The following is a 14,695-nucleotide window of genomic DNA, read 5'->3' as shown; positions in this document are numbered from 1 at the left end:
GTTGGTAGCTGAAAAGACCCTGCTCTTTGCTTTGAACCGAAAGCCCCCGAGAGTCCTTTGGGGCAACCTCAACATTGAATCAAGTAAGCAAAATGAACCAGTCTCCTGACCCAACAAGGGGGCCGGTTGTGAAGAGGCGGCTGGGGAAGAGCAAGGCCAGCCCAAGTGAGACGCTGGTGTCTTGGTGCTTGTCAGAACCCTGGAGAGTTCAGGGCAGGGATATTGGGGGGGGGGGGGGGAGCTGTTCCTCCAGCACCTGCTTCCCATCAGCTGAACCTGGGACTTTGCCCTCTGCCTGATGCTCCATCTGCCTTTGTCTCTCTCTGGAATGATGGTGGGCGAGAGCTCAGGCGAGTCCTTGGAAGAAGAGGGGAGTCCTTGGCCAGGGCCAGCCTAAGCACGAGGGCCGGCCTGGGTCAGCTGCTTTCACAGGTTGCTGAAGGTCACTGCACTCAAATGCTTTTCTTAAGGCCTTTTCTATCCTGGGGGCCCATTTCTCTCCTTCCGTCTCTGCTGGGACCTTCTCGGCTTCACTTCCGGCCTTGGGCCTAAGCCAGTCCAGTGAGGGGGGGAGGGGGCTGTATTTCAGTCTTTTAAAAAAAAGAGAGCGAAGAACGAAGACCTCCCTGGGCTCTTCAAAGGGCGAAGACTTCGCTGGCTTTTGCTGGCTGCTGGGGCACCTGGCTGTGGAGTAGCAGGCCCTGAAGGAAGACGGCTCAAATTCCCCATCCAGGATTCTCCCACATCCTTCGTTCCCAGGACGAAGATGCAACCCCAGCAACGTTTCATGTGTTTCGTCCCCAGACTCCTCAGGGTTTCGGTAGCCGGCTTCTCCGCCAACCACAGCAATTCATTTTTTCCTTTCTTGGAGAGCTTCATGGCTGAATCTACTAAAGGTCCAACTCTGGTTTGGACTCAATAGACATTCCTCCTCCCCCCTCCTCTCCCCCCCACCCCAGGTATAGCAACCCTCTGAGATCTCTCTTCCCTTTGAGAGTCTGGGGAAAGAGAGGCGTCCTTTCAAAAGCAGAGAGGGAACTTAATGTGTCCAAAGGTTCAAACTTGCTAGCCTGTCATTCAGCAATAGCAATAGCAGTTAGACTTATACACCTCTTCCTAAGGCTTTCAGCCCTCTCTAAGCGGTTTACAGAGTCAGCACATTGCCCCCACAGTCTGGGTCTTCATTTTACCCACTTCGGAAGGATGGAAGGCTGAGTCAACCCTGAGCCGGTGAGATTTGAACCGCTGAACTGCAGATAGCAGTCAGCTGAAGTAGCCTGCAGTACTGCACCCTAACCACTGCGCCACCTTTAGCACCTCCCACCACCCTACATCCGATCCTCACCCAAAGCAGCTGTTTCTTGCTTGGCTCCCTTTGCAATGTTGAGGAAACAACCGTCTTGGTGGACAGGTGACAGCCGGCTCCTCTCCAAGAGGGCCTCCTCCTCCTCCTTCCTTACCTGCCGGTCTCTGATCAGCTTCATCACAGGAAGTGGGCTCCCTCAGGTAGCACAGGTGCACGGCCCTCTTGCTCGTGTTTGCACAGCTGAAGAAAAAGGACAAAGGGAGGAATTACACCTCCCGTTGCTTCTAGAATCCATCGAAGGGGCCTGGCTTGTTTGTTTTTGATGCTTTTGGCTTGCAGATGTTTGGACAGCAAAATGCTGGCAGCAACATCTGGGGAACAAACAGACTCAGGCTTTACTTTAGCCTGCTCTCTGTGCAGGAGAAGGCTGGCGGGTGAAGGAGCAGCCGAGGTAAACCCCCCCCCCCCCCAGATGCCTTCGCAGAGAACAAATCAAGGTGGGCTGGTCCTCCTTCCATCTGCCCCCTTCCTCCCCAGAGCCCTTCCAAGAAGGCCGCAACGTTGAAGGCGGCTGCATCTTTTTCTGTGCATGGCGATGGAGCCTTTTCCTTGGGTGAGGAGAAAAGGAGGAGCCCTCGGGGTCCCAAGCAGGGCTGGAGGAGGTGGAGGAGGAGGGAGGGAGGCATGGGGGTCGAAGGGGCCGTTGTGACTTTGTCTCCCCTTGCAACTTAGGCTGTCCTGGATCTGAGCAAAGAAGACTGTGGCTCCAAAGGAAGCCAATCCACTCCAGGGCAAGCAGGAGAAAAGCCCGGGATCCTTGGACCTCCTGACCTCTGGGTGCATTTAAGGTCGCTGCATGCGCTGAGGGCTCTTGAGACGTTGGCAGCCCTCCTTCCGCCACTGATTCCAAAGGTGGAGATTCTGGTTTTTTAGCCCCAAATGAATAAAGGAAGGATAAAGTTTCTTACCACCAGCCAATCATAGAGCTGGCATGAGCCCTCCTCCCATCTCAGCCTTGATTGCCCAGGCTCCTTCTGAAGACACCCGGTGGACATGAGCACGTGCAGAGTCTGTGTGAAGACAAAATGGAATTCCCTTCAACGGAAGAACTCTGCATCCCCTCTGCATCCCCTTCGCTTCGTGGCCCAGGGCAAATTTAATTTGGGGTCCAGGCGTCACCACTCTGGTGCTCCCCCTTTTCCCAGTGTTTCCTGGCATGGAAAGGGTCCTAGACCGGGGGTTTCAGGAAAGGTTCCCCAGTGGATGAGGGGAAGGGATTTTCAGAACAGCTACGGTTTCCCTCTATGTTCTTCTAGTCTCTGAAGATTTTAAAGATGGCTCCGAGCCACATTCTCAGTGGGGGATTAAAATCTTGACTTTAATGGCTCAGCTGCACTTGGATATTTTTATCCGTCCCCTAAATGGACCCTCCTTATTCACCTCTGTTTGCTTCCTGGAGACCCCCAGACAGATCTTCAAATGAAAGCCGAGTGGGCGACCGGGAACCCTCCTCCTGCAGGGGGGGACACGGCCGCTGGCTGAGGAGCCTGGGAATTATATCTTTCCTCGGCAATTTTAAGGACTAAGCCGCTTAAGGTTTTGAGGCTGAGAAACACCGGCCTGGCTGGTAGTTGGTCAGTGGGGGAAACTCTTGGATTCAACTCCAGTTCATTTTCCTAGCGGGGGGGGGGGGGAATCTTTTCTCCTTCCACTGAGTAGCAATTCTACTGAGTCCCCTTTCTAGGAACCCGGCGCATGGCAGCTTCTGCTCCCGCATGGCCTGGAGACCCTGTGGCTGCCTTCTCAAGGGCAAGAAAACCAGCGGATCTCTTGCCAAAGCCAACCGCAGGCACTGCTTCCGTTCTGAGCCCTGCTGGATTAGCCATGGCCCCTTAGGACGCAGGTAGTCCTTGACTTATGACCGTCCATTTACCACAACCGTTTGAATTTACAACGGCCCTGGACAAAGTGACTGATGGTTGCTCTCCTCGCCCTTACAACTGCTGGGATCAAACCTCAGGTATCTTTACAAGGGTTGCAGCGTCCGAGGGTCCTGGGAGGCAGTTTTTTTTTTTTTATAGCAATAGCAGTTCGACTTATATACCGCTTCATAGGGCTTTCAGACCTCTCTAAGCGGTTTACAGAGTCAGCATATCGCCCCCAACAACAATCTGGGTCCTCATTTCACCCACCTCGGAAGGATGGAAGGCTGAGTCAACCCTGAGCCGGTGAGATTTGAACAGCCGAACTGCAGAACTGCAGTCAGCTGAAGTAGCCTGCAGTGTTGCATTTAACCACTGCGCCACCTCTGTTGGCCTCTGATAAGCAAAGCCGGGCTCACTCAAGAACCAAGGCAAAAATGGTCACCACATCGGGTGTGATTCACTCAACACCGCCAGCCTTAGCAACGGAAATCCCGGTCCCAGCTGTGGCCCTAAGCGGGAGGCTTCCTGGGCAGTGAGAGAAGCAGGCAGCCCCCCCCCCCCGCCCTTCTTCCAGGCAGCCTCCTTGGGTGGCCAAAGCGGAGGAAAGGAGAGCCATCGGCCCCAGGCTCTCTCCACACCCAGTTTATTTCTCTTGTTTATGCTTCATTTTCGGTGTGTCCCGCCTTTGCTACTTTTGCAAATGATTCCAGGTATCAGACTTTTAAGGTCTTTTATCTTGAGCAGCGGATTGATTTTTAAAATTGTAGCCCTGCTAATTGCATCTGCAATGAATTAGTTCCCTGTAACCAATGCTGCCATTGCGACCCCTGGGTTGGTCTTCCAAGGGCAAAACCCAAAGACTTTTCCTTTCAAAATATTTATTTGTTTTTGCTTATTTTCACAGTTTCCTCCCGGAGCCTCCGATGCAAACGGCTGGAGGAGGAACCGGCCACGTATTTCAGCACCCTGCCCCAGTTTGGTCACAGGATAATAAACATTGTGAAATATTCATTTCTGAAAAGGAGAATGTGGTGTCCAGTGGAAGGTCTCCCGTGTCTCCATCACAACCACATAATTGTTGTTGACATACACGGAGGACCTCCCGCTCGCAACTCACAAGAGTTTGGCAATGGCCTAATTTCCAGCTCAAAGTTTGGGTCAGCAGAAACCAAAGGTTTCCCCCACTGAAATGTCCTTGGGGGGGGGGACGTAGCGGTGGAGGTGTCGGACGAGGCCAAGAGAGCGAAGAGAGCAAAGGTTCCTGCAAAAGACGATGGAGGCCTTTGCAGCCCGGATCCACTGCAGCCTCTCTCTTGTCCTGCCGCTGAGTTTCCCGTCTTCCGACGCCCCTCGGAAGATGTTTCCCTGAAGTCATGGAGTGGGGGAGGAACGTGATTTGGAATTCATAAGACTTCAAAAAGTCTCACGAATCAGTTCACCCAATTTTGGGCCTGAAAACATAGGAATTTGCCTTTTCTCTTTAAAATAGAATGGTTGGTTCTGAACTGGACACGCAGCGAAGTTCCGCCCGTCCTCTACTTGGGTCAGAGGCCGAAGGGCCAAGACTGCCGGAAGGCATTCAACAAATGCCTGGTCAGAAATATTTACATTTAGGTCAATACTAAGTAGGGCCCAGGAGGCCCCCAACCTCTGTCCCCCCCCCCCTGATCACAAATGGCAATGTATTTTTTTTAATCCCCCCCGATCACAATTGGCAATGTACTTTTTTACCCCACCCCACCCCCCAATTTGCAAGACTCGCACATTCATGAGAATGGGAGAATATTGACATTTCATAACATTTGAGCTCTGCGATGCACTGCTGGCCTTTTTCTAATGCTTTAATGTTTTAAAAAAAACTTAATGTTGGGAAAACTCTTGCTAGATAAACAAGTAGATAAAGTACAGAGAGCAAAATCCATGGAAGAGAATTCAAACACAAACAGATATTGTTATTTATCACTTCCTTTAACCCAGATATCGATGCAGATTCAGGAAGTACAAATTCCTAGCTAAAATCTCTCCCCTTCCCACAAGACATGGGAAATCCTTCAGAGGAGAGAGGAAGACGCGAAGGGATCAACTACTCTTAACTTGATCTTAACCAATACAGAAGGCGCAGTCAACGTACGAAGAGAAAATAAAATTGAACATAGTCGAATTTTATGTATCTATTTGCTACTTAAATTTATATGTGGCTTCAATCAAAAAGAGTGCCAGCTAAAAGCCACTTGGACTTCAAGGAAACAGAGATTAATAAACCCATAGCAATAATTATTAGGATTCTTTGGAAGAAACAAGTGGAGGAAACAGTCCAAACTGAGTAATAATTTCAAAAGAATAAAAGAGAGACGAGGGGGGGGGTATTAAGAGAAGTAATTGGAAACAATTACAGTAAGGCAAATAATGGAGGTCAGCAGGAGAAGCCGACATGGCTACACTTAGAGCTTCGTGAAGGTCATAAAGCAGGACCAAAAACGGCAGCCATGGAGGAGGATGGACAGACAGGTGGCCAGGACACAAGGAAGAGGGAAAGCAAGGGGATGGGGTTACGACGGTAGAGTTGAAGGTGATTTAAGGTTGATAAAGTTTACAAAGAACCGAAAAGTCCTTCCGGTTCTTCAGATGGGTTCAAAACCAGAGGGAAAGAGAATCTGCCTCTCGGGGGGAAATGGCTGAAGGACAGCGGAGGCGAAAGGGCCCCGTTTCTTTTCCCACTTTGGTCTCCCGAGAAGGTGGCAGCACCTAATCAAAGGCCCTGGCAGGGCAACCCACAAGCTGCTCTGCTAAGGGAGACGTTGGTGAAGTCAGCAGAGGTGGAGCTGAAGCCGAGCAAAGCTTCCGAGGAGGAAGGAGGACCCCACAGGTCAGGCAGGAAAGCTGGGAGGAGGAGAGGATTCCGCCTGGGGGTTGATAGGAACAGAACCTGCGGGTGCTCTGGGACATCAGCAGAATTTGCTGGACCGGGAGGCAGATTCCACAGATGGGGCTCCCCAAAGAGTGCAGGGACCCCTCCCCACCCAGCTTAGTTAAGGACGAGAGGGAGCGTAAAGGGAAGAGACTCTTACAGCTGCCCCTCAGTGATGGCTGTGAGTGTCCGGAGCCTGGCTTGATCTCCTCTGACCTCCCCTGTAACTCTTCAGCTTTCCTGCTCAATCAGTAGAAGAGGGGGAGGAACCACTGGCCTCCCACTCACACAGCTGCACACACACACCCACACCCTGGCTGTCTCCCCCAAAACTCTTTCAAGCATACAATATTTGGGTGGGAAAACTCCAGCCCTGCATTAGATGGCAGCAGAGAAATGCAGAACCTCGAAACTGCTTGCTGCCATCTAGTGGTGCTTTATGGGAGATGCTTCTCTCTTCCCTTGTTCCGTCCCAATCAGGAAGAGGAAGAGATTCCCAGGGAAACTGCCAGCAGCAGCCGACTCAGACAGGGTCCCGTCCCCCCCCCCCCAACACAGAGACATGGTTCTTCCCTGGTGCCCCGACTGGAGCCGGCTCTGCCCTGTCAATCAGCCACACTGTTTATTGTTTCAACCTGAGGTCATCGCAGATAACACCGAGTGAGGCAGAATGGCAGGCAACCATAATTAGAATACATATAAATCAGTTAAAACTTAACACAACATGGTTAGCACAGCAATTGCTTAAGTAAATAAAAAGCTAATTGCAAAAGCTTTTGATGGAAAACATTTCTCTGTTTTGCAGCCACTCGAGTGAAGCTTACCGGCCTCCACAATAGACGTTTCTTTCTAGGAGAATTAGGCCAGGAGCCTTTCCCCTTCCGAAGGGGCTCCAGATTCTCTCCCCCCCCACCCCCAGGGGATGGAATAGGACAGCAAAGCCAGTCCTGCGGGAGGTCTTCCAAATTCCTCAGGCACCCTGGGCCAAAGTCCTCGTCATACGATACCTTAAGAAAACAGCCCTCCTGAACGGCCGACGGCCTTTGTGAAGGCAAAGGCCGCCCCATTTGGGCAGGAGAGTCCAGATGTGGCCACTAGATGGCAGGTTATCCCATTGCCTCTCCTGACCGGATTAATGGTGGCCTGGGTTTTCCCCGCTTGTTCTGGGCATGGCGGGAGGCAGGGACACATGGAAGCACCCGGTGGAGGGGCTTTGTGTGCCTGTCAAGGTGCTGAATTCATCCCCCTTTCCTGCATTGGGAAGACTCGCTGGCCTGGAGTGAACGAGGAACGCAGGCACCGGGTGCTGAAGGAGACCAGATCAATGCTCCTCAACCTGAGCCACCCGTGGAGTTGAGCAATTTGTAAGATGTTTGGTCCAGGGGCAAAGGGAGCAGTCTAGAAACCAGGAGGGGGTGAGTTCTAGTCCCACTTTAGCCACTGTAGGGAGTTAGCACCCATCCCTCTCTTAGAAAAATGAAATATCGTGGGAAATATTGAAAAGGCAGAATATTCTATTTCCCTGGATCAGAAATGGAGAAACGTGTTTTTAGGCAGGAAACAGACTCTCTCTTAATAGCCCCCCACCTTTGTCAATGGGCCACTAAAAGGCCTGGGCCAGTCTATTCTACATAACAAAGACCTCCCCCTTCAGCTCCAGGATGATGGGATTAAGGCAGTGTTTTTCAACCTTTTTTGTGCAAAGGCACACTTTTTTCATGAAAAAAAATCACGAGGCACACCACCATTAGAAAATGTTACAAAAATTTAACTCTGTGCCTATATTGACTATATATAAAGTGTTTTTCCCATGGCACACCTTACACTATGTCACGGCACACTAGTGGTTGAAAAACACTGGATTAAGGCATGGTAGTATTAGCTCTTTACCCATCTCCCCGCAGGGCCCCTGGGAAGAAGCGATGCTCAACCAAACTTGGACTCAAAGCACAGCCTAGAGAGTGGCCCCCGCATGGCCCCATGGGAGTCTGACAACCAATCAGAATACATTTCTTACACGGGAACAGGAAACGGAGAGGTGGGGGCCGAACAGAGAGTATAAAAAGCCCAGCAAGCCCCCTCTTTTCTCTCCTTTCTTCTTCTCCCAACATCTGGAAGCATCTGGTGACCCCCCTTTTCTGCCCAGGAGCTCAAGCCACCTGGTGGTCCTGTCCACCATTAAACCCCCTTCCTGAGCGGCCTCCGTGTCTCCAGAGTCCCTTCTTTCCCCCCACTTGGAGCCGAACCCAGAAGGACGTTTCCCTTCCAGCGGCATGAAAGCCTCCGGGGGACTGTGGGCCAAAGCCCAGGAGACGGTGAGTTCTAGTCCCACTCTAGGCATGGAAAACTAGGCGGCCTTGGACCAACCCCTCTCCCTCAGCCCCCCCCCCCACTCATTCACAGGGTTTTTCTCCTGGGGAAAGTCTGGCGTTATGAATAAAGGCGGCCTGAAAATGTCCATTCTTGGCATTTTCTTCTGTCCTTGTGGAAAGAGAGTTTGTGGAAACTGGGCTCCATCTTGAGTTTTCAGAAGCCCAGATGGGAAATACAGAAAAGATCATAAAGCCCAGATTCCCCTCTAAATGTATAATGAAAGGTGACAGAAAAGGGCAACAATTTGAGAAAAGATTTCTAATTGTTACAAGGGTTACGTGACTGAGGACAGCCTTGAGGTAAAATTAGGCCAGTCTTATTATAATTTTAAAATAAGGGAGAGGAAGTGAAGTGGTTTTGTTTTGTTTTTCTGATAGGGAGCAAGTAGCAGAGTCATTCATTATAATTCGTACACCCAGAGCGATAATTCAGAGTCTCGGCCCTTCTGTTAAAATTCTTATGCATTATGTGAAAAGGGAGGGAGGGGTTCTTTACATGAAGGCATTGTCCTCCTTTTTCCCTTCTAAGGGCATCATGCATATTTATTTCCTCTTCGGAGGAAGCCCCAGTAGGAGCCTTCCTGAAATTTCTAATTTGGAAATTAATTTGTTGAATGTCGAGTGTAAATATAGTTTCTTGCTGCAGAAGTCTTTGCCACTGAAGTCACTCTAAAAACACAATTATAATTGTATCCTGCAAAAGAGAGGAGTAAGTGGCGAGGAGACAGGGCAGCCGTCAAGGTGATCCCGCTTGGCTCCTGGGTGTAAAATTCTCGCTCTCCCCAGAGTGGACCAGATGTAAGTCTTTTGTAAGCGGTTGGGAAGCTTCCACTCAGTCTGCCGCGAGCACCGCAGCACAATGCCAAGCGGCCTTGCAAACAATCTGACATTGTTTCAGTGCTTCCTGAGTCCGAAATCTTTTGGCTTCTTTTATTGTCCTGATGGGACTTTGAGGGCCTGGCGAGGATTTCCCCCAGGGCAGAAACCTCAGGCTGACTCTGCTGCGGGTTGCTGTCCCTCAGGATGGTCCGAGATGGAGAAAGTCCAAGTGTGCTTTGCAAGGGGCCTTTTCCCCTCCTGCCCTCCGTCTTTGTGGTCCAATTCAAAGAATCCTTCAGAACATTTTTCTCTTGCCACACAGGGCCACTTCATGACCCATTTCGTTCCCTTCAGAAGTTCTGGAGATGCTATTTTTCAAACAGGCCGGATCTGCCTTGAAGTCGCTTTTCTGTGATTCTCCCGAGAATAGGACAACTTTTAACACAGAACTGTTTCCTGTTACTCTGAGAATAATGTCAGAACAAAGATAAGCAGGGTCTCAACCTGTCCTAGGTCATCCAAATGTTCAGGTTGGTGTTCTAGGTACTGCTAATTGTCGTACTCGTTACAACGCAAACACATCTGAGCAGGAGTATTTTGGATCTGCCAGATTCAATCTTCTCAATATGATAAGACATGTAAAATTAGACGGGTTTCTATTCTATGCTGTGATGCAACTACAGTCACAAAGATCAGCAATAGCAATAGCAATAGCAGTAGACTTATATACCGCTTCATAGGCCTTTCAGGCCTCTCTAAGCGGTTTACAGAGAGTCAGCATATTGCCCCCAACAATCTGGGTCCTCATTTTACCCACCTCGGAAGGATGGAAGGCTGAGTCAACCCTGAGCCGGTGAGATTTGAACCGCTGACCTGCTGATCTAGCAGTAGCCTGCAGTGCTGCATTTAACCACTGCGCCACCTTGGCTGTGCGATTCTTTATGGGAAAGTTGGACTTTCAGAAGCAGGAAAGAGTCGTGATGCTTTTCAACTTTGGGTTGGGATAGACACTGGAGAATGTTGTGCGTAGCCAAGAAGACAAACGAATGGCTCATCAAACAAAGCAACACAAAATTCTAATTAGAGGCACAAACGACCAGGCTCAAATAATCCTATTTTGGGCACATTATGTGGAGATCCAGCTCTCTGGAGAAGCTCTAAAGCTGGGAAAGGTGGGAGGAGGAGGAGGAGGAGGAGGACCAGTATTAATGTGGATAGTCTCAGTTGCAGTGGTGATGGGTGCAGTGTTGGAAAGACCAGTTTAAGACTTGGTTGTCTAGTTGGGATCAACTAGACACACACTTAATCTAGTGTGTGACACAGATCTTAGATGTGAGGTGGAAAGTCTGATCCTTTATTAGCCTCCTAAATGAAACCTCATCAACAAAGTATTATTATTTCTACTGTCATTAAGATTCAGGGAGAAGTCTGTAACAGACCCTCAACTAATAAATCACATACATGACACACACTGTCAACTTTATGACCCTGAATAAATTTTAAAATAATGCGCTTCTTCCAAACATTACAGATAATTGAGCTGTTGCTGCACTGTTATCTCTTCAGGAAATAATAGATATTATTAAACCTATGAAAACAGGAAGAGCTGCTTGTCCCACTGGCCATCCGATTGAATGGCAGGAGTTATATATAGGGTTACTTTCTTAGCTCCCACGTTGTTGGGCGTCTGTAATAATGGGTTTTGGAACAACTTTTTTCCAACTTCCTTTGATGAGATTCCATCCTTCTGATTTTGCAGTCTGGTAAATATTCTCCTGATCGTGCACGGTGGCACCTCATCTCCTTGCCCAGTATTGATATTTTAAATGGGTGACCTATAATCTGAGTAAGTTTATGAGGAAAGGGAAGTTTATAAAATGAAAAATTACTTCTGCTTCGGGTAAGAGTATTTGGAGGTATAACCACATTGATCCTTTTAAGTTATTTCACCAGACCACGAAATTATTTTTATACAGGGAGGATAAACCCTAAGATTGTCCAGATTTCAGCTAGCATATAATAGTGGGAGTTATAGCTTTTCATATTTTCAGTTTTATTGTTATACGTATGGTTTGACTTCTGTTTCTTTATAGAATGCAAGTAATCAGGCCTAGAAACTACCATGGCACAATTAGAAGGAGACACCACAGCTTGGCCACTTTTAAATTCTTTCCTCTGAGGACCCACTGCCCTTCGCCTACTGCAGCATCATGAGTTTTCCTTTCCAGAGACCAAAAATTGGGTGCAGAACATCCTGTAAGCAAAAGGAATTCTGTTCTGAATGTCATCTCGGCCCCCGTCCCAGCCCCCTTGAGCCCCCCCCCTCCGTCTTGCCATGTCCCTGCGGTGGGCACCAGGAATTTTCTTTAGGAACCAAAAATTCATGTCTTCCTGAACCTGGAGTCCAAAATCCTCTCTAAGCATCCTTACCCACACACTATGTAGCAAGGAAAAAAAACCCTAATCATTTTAGTTTTGAGTAGCTTAATTGCTGCAAGCAAATAATTCCTACTTGAGGTTCAGGCTGTAGAGTGGAAACCTCGTCTTTTCCCATGTCCGATAAAGTGGATCGGATCTGGCCGAAGGTTTTCCGATACAGGTTTACCCAAGAGGGCCTCACCTGAACCGTAGATAGGTAAGAAAATGAAATTGGAGGGTGGAACCACAGGAAGCATCCTCGGCACAAGGTTAAAATAAGAATACAGACTCAACACTAAAAGATTCTCAGGGGTCCTCAGGACACAGCAAAGGAATTCAATTTAAGTGTGAGTATGTGTGAAGGAGATAATTTTGGAAGACCTTTATAATTGACAGAAATGCATGCCTTTCTATTTCAATAAGATACACATTAATTACATATACATTAATATTTTGCAACTGAAATTCAGGCTCTTCAACCTAAGGAAGAAATAGCACACTCTGTGCACATCCATCAATGGATCCGTGTGTGTGTGTGTGTGTGTGTGTGTGTGTGTGTGTGTGTGTGTGATCACCACAAGGAATTGCAAAACTGTTGGGAATTTAACAATTCTGTGGCAAAATTTCTGGCTAGAAGTGCAACTCAAGTTCATTGAAGGAATTTCAGTGGTAAAAGGGCTCTCAGGAGGCAGGAACCGCATGTTGTCAGGACTTTCCACCGAGGAACAAGCTGTGACATTCAGATCCTCTTTGTGAAATCAGGATTGAATTGCCAGGGAAAAACTAAGAGCGCAAAGGGGGATCAAACTGCACCCAAGTGGATTTGGTCTCAATTATCGTTTCAGTGGCAGATTCTCTCCTCTCTTCATGTCTTTCCTTCTTTTTAACTCAGTCTTCTGAACCGCTCAACTAGTTGTTGGCATGAATGGAAACAGAATCATTTTCTCTTATTCTGTGCCATCCGTCACAAGAAAATCCTAAATAAAAGTTGAAATAGGTCAACAAAAGGTGGACCGATAGAATTACTCAGAAGAAAATAAAGCCTTATTTCAAACACGAGGAATGTTTTCCCAACCGAACCCTTGGATAGTAGAAGGCGTAATTTGATCTGTTGCTTCGGATTTGTAATTCTGCTTTAAGAGAAGGGCCGTTCTACTTACGGGACACCGCGGGTGAGATGGCCTATTTGCCAGACAAATTATTTTTCTCTTCCTCGCAGATGTTTTGTTTGCTTTTTTCCCAGACATCCTAAGACCAGGGTTTCTGGAAGAAAGAGCAGCGCAGATCTCAGGAGCTTAAGGTCTCCTCTGGCACTTCCAGCTGCCTTCTGCTCTCCAGCATTCCAAACAAGGAATTAACAGTGTTCAATTTCTTTTTCTTTTATTAGGGATAGCTGTCTAATCCCGACCCATGAAGGATTCAAGCAAGCTACAATCCCCGGAGGTCCAGGTCAGAAGGACTAAGATAATCTCCTGCAGGTCAGAAGTTACTGCGTGTCTGCAGACTATTTTTGCTGGTCTTCTGTATGCTTGGAGGAAAGCTGGACAGCCTCAAGCCATATGTGACCTCCTAGTTTCAGCCCCAAACTGAAGGGTCAAACTTTGCGGGCAAGACTCTTGGTCTTTTATTTCTTAATTAAGAAAACCACACTGAAAATTCGTAAGACCTTTGCTGGTCTTAAGGCAACCATTTTCCTTTAAATCCTCGCAGGGGAAGAAGTTTTGGTGCACCCTTTCTGATAGGCATCACTGCCTCAGTAACGGGCCCAAGTCTTCAGGAGGTGAAATGTTTCCTTTCAAATACGGCTCTCCTGGTGCTTTTGGCTTCCCGGCTTCCTAGCCTGGTCAGACCACCGGACCTCCACTCACTCCCAACCATTCTGACAGCCAGGGCCTCAGCCCATCTCTTAGAGCCCCTTGAATTTAAGCTTGGTACGCCTCCCCTCCCTCCCTCCCTCCCTTCCCGTGGCTTAACTTTAAACCTGCTTTCTGCCTTTCTGTAGCAAATGGGAGGTAAGGCATTGGCACGTCCAGCCTTCCTGCCCTGGGAAACTCCAGCTCAAAACAATTTCTGACTCTGGGCCAAAAGAAAAACCTGCCCATCCTCCCCCCTCCTCATCATCCCGCTCCATATTTTTCATCTGGCGCGATATGGCCAGATTCACATATTTTGATCTTGTGAAACAATAAAGTAAGTGATTGCTTCAATATGTCATGAAAAGAAGCGAGGGTAGCACAGGCTAAGCTTCGTTTGATTCCCAGTTCATCACCATCATTTTAGAAATCAGGGCCCGCTCGGATATTCCACCAGCCTAAACAGACCGGGGGGGGGGGGAGTTTCTCCACACAAGGCATTAACCAAACCCCCCATTGTTCCATCCGACCAATTTTTCCAGATGGTTTAGGAAAGTTTAGGGTTCGTTCGTTCATTTATTTTAGTTTCATCCCAGAGGGGAGAAGTGAGTCGCTCTTTTGCTGCACGTGACCCCGGAGGCCTCTGAGAATCCAGGGCTGAGATTCAGTAGCAAACTGCAGAAATTCAGCCCGGGGATTTTGGATAGGAAACAAGAAAGCTAAAACTAAGCTTCCAGATAAAGGCTGCCACGTTTAAAGTGCTTTAAAAACTCTGCCTCTCGCACCAAACAAGCATTTTCCCCACACGGTATGGAGCATGACATCACCACTCCATTATAACAGCAGCATCCCAAAACACCTGGAGTGAAACAATGGATAAGAAAGACAAAAAAGAGAAAGGTCTGGGTAGCAGACGTCGTAACATCTGGAGACGGCAAAAGGAAAAGAAGAAGAAGAAGAAGTGGAGAAGCCATAAAATATAAAGAGCCTGCAAAGAGGAGTAGAATGACAGTGGTGAAAGAAAGCAAAGGTACAGGTAATCCTTGAGTTACGACCATCTGCTCAGTGACCGCCCAAAGTTACAATGGGCTTGA

Source organism: Thamnophis sirtalis, unplaced genomic scaffold (assembly GCF_051295495.1).
Source record: "Thamnophis sirtalis isolate CommonGarterSnake01/CBP01778 unplaced genomic scaffold, rThaSir2_p1.2 scaffold_12, whole genome shotgun sequence".
NCBI classification, from domain to species: domain Eukaryota; kingdom Metazoa; phylum Chordata; class Lepidosauria; order Squamata; family Natricidae; genus Thamnophis; species Thamnophis sirtalis.
The sequence above is the reverse complement of the archived record's forward strand: the minus strand, read 5'-3'. Positions refer to the sequence as shown.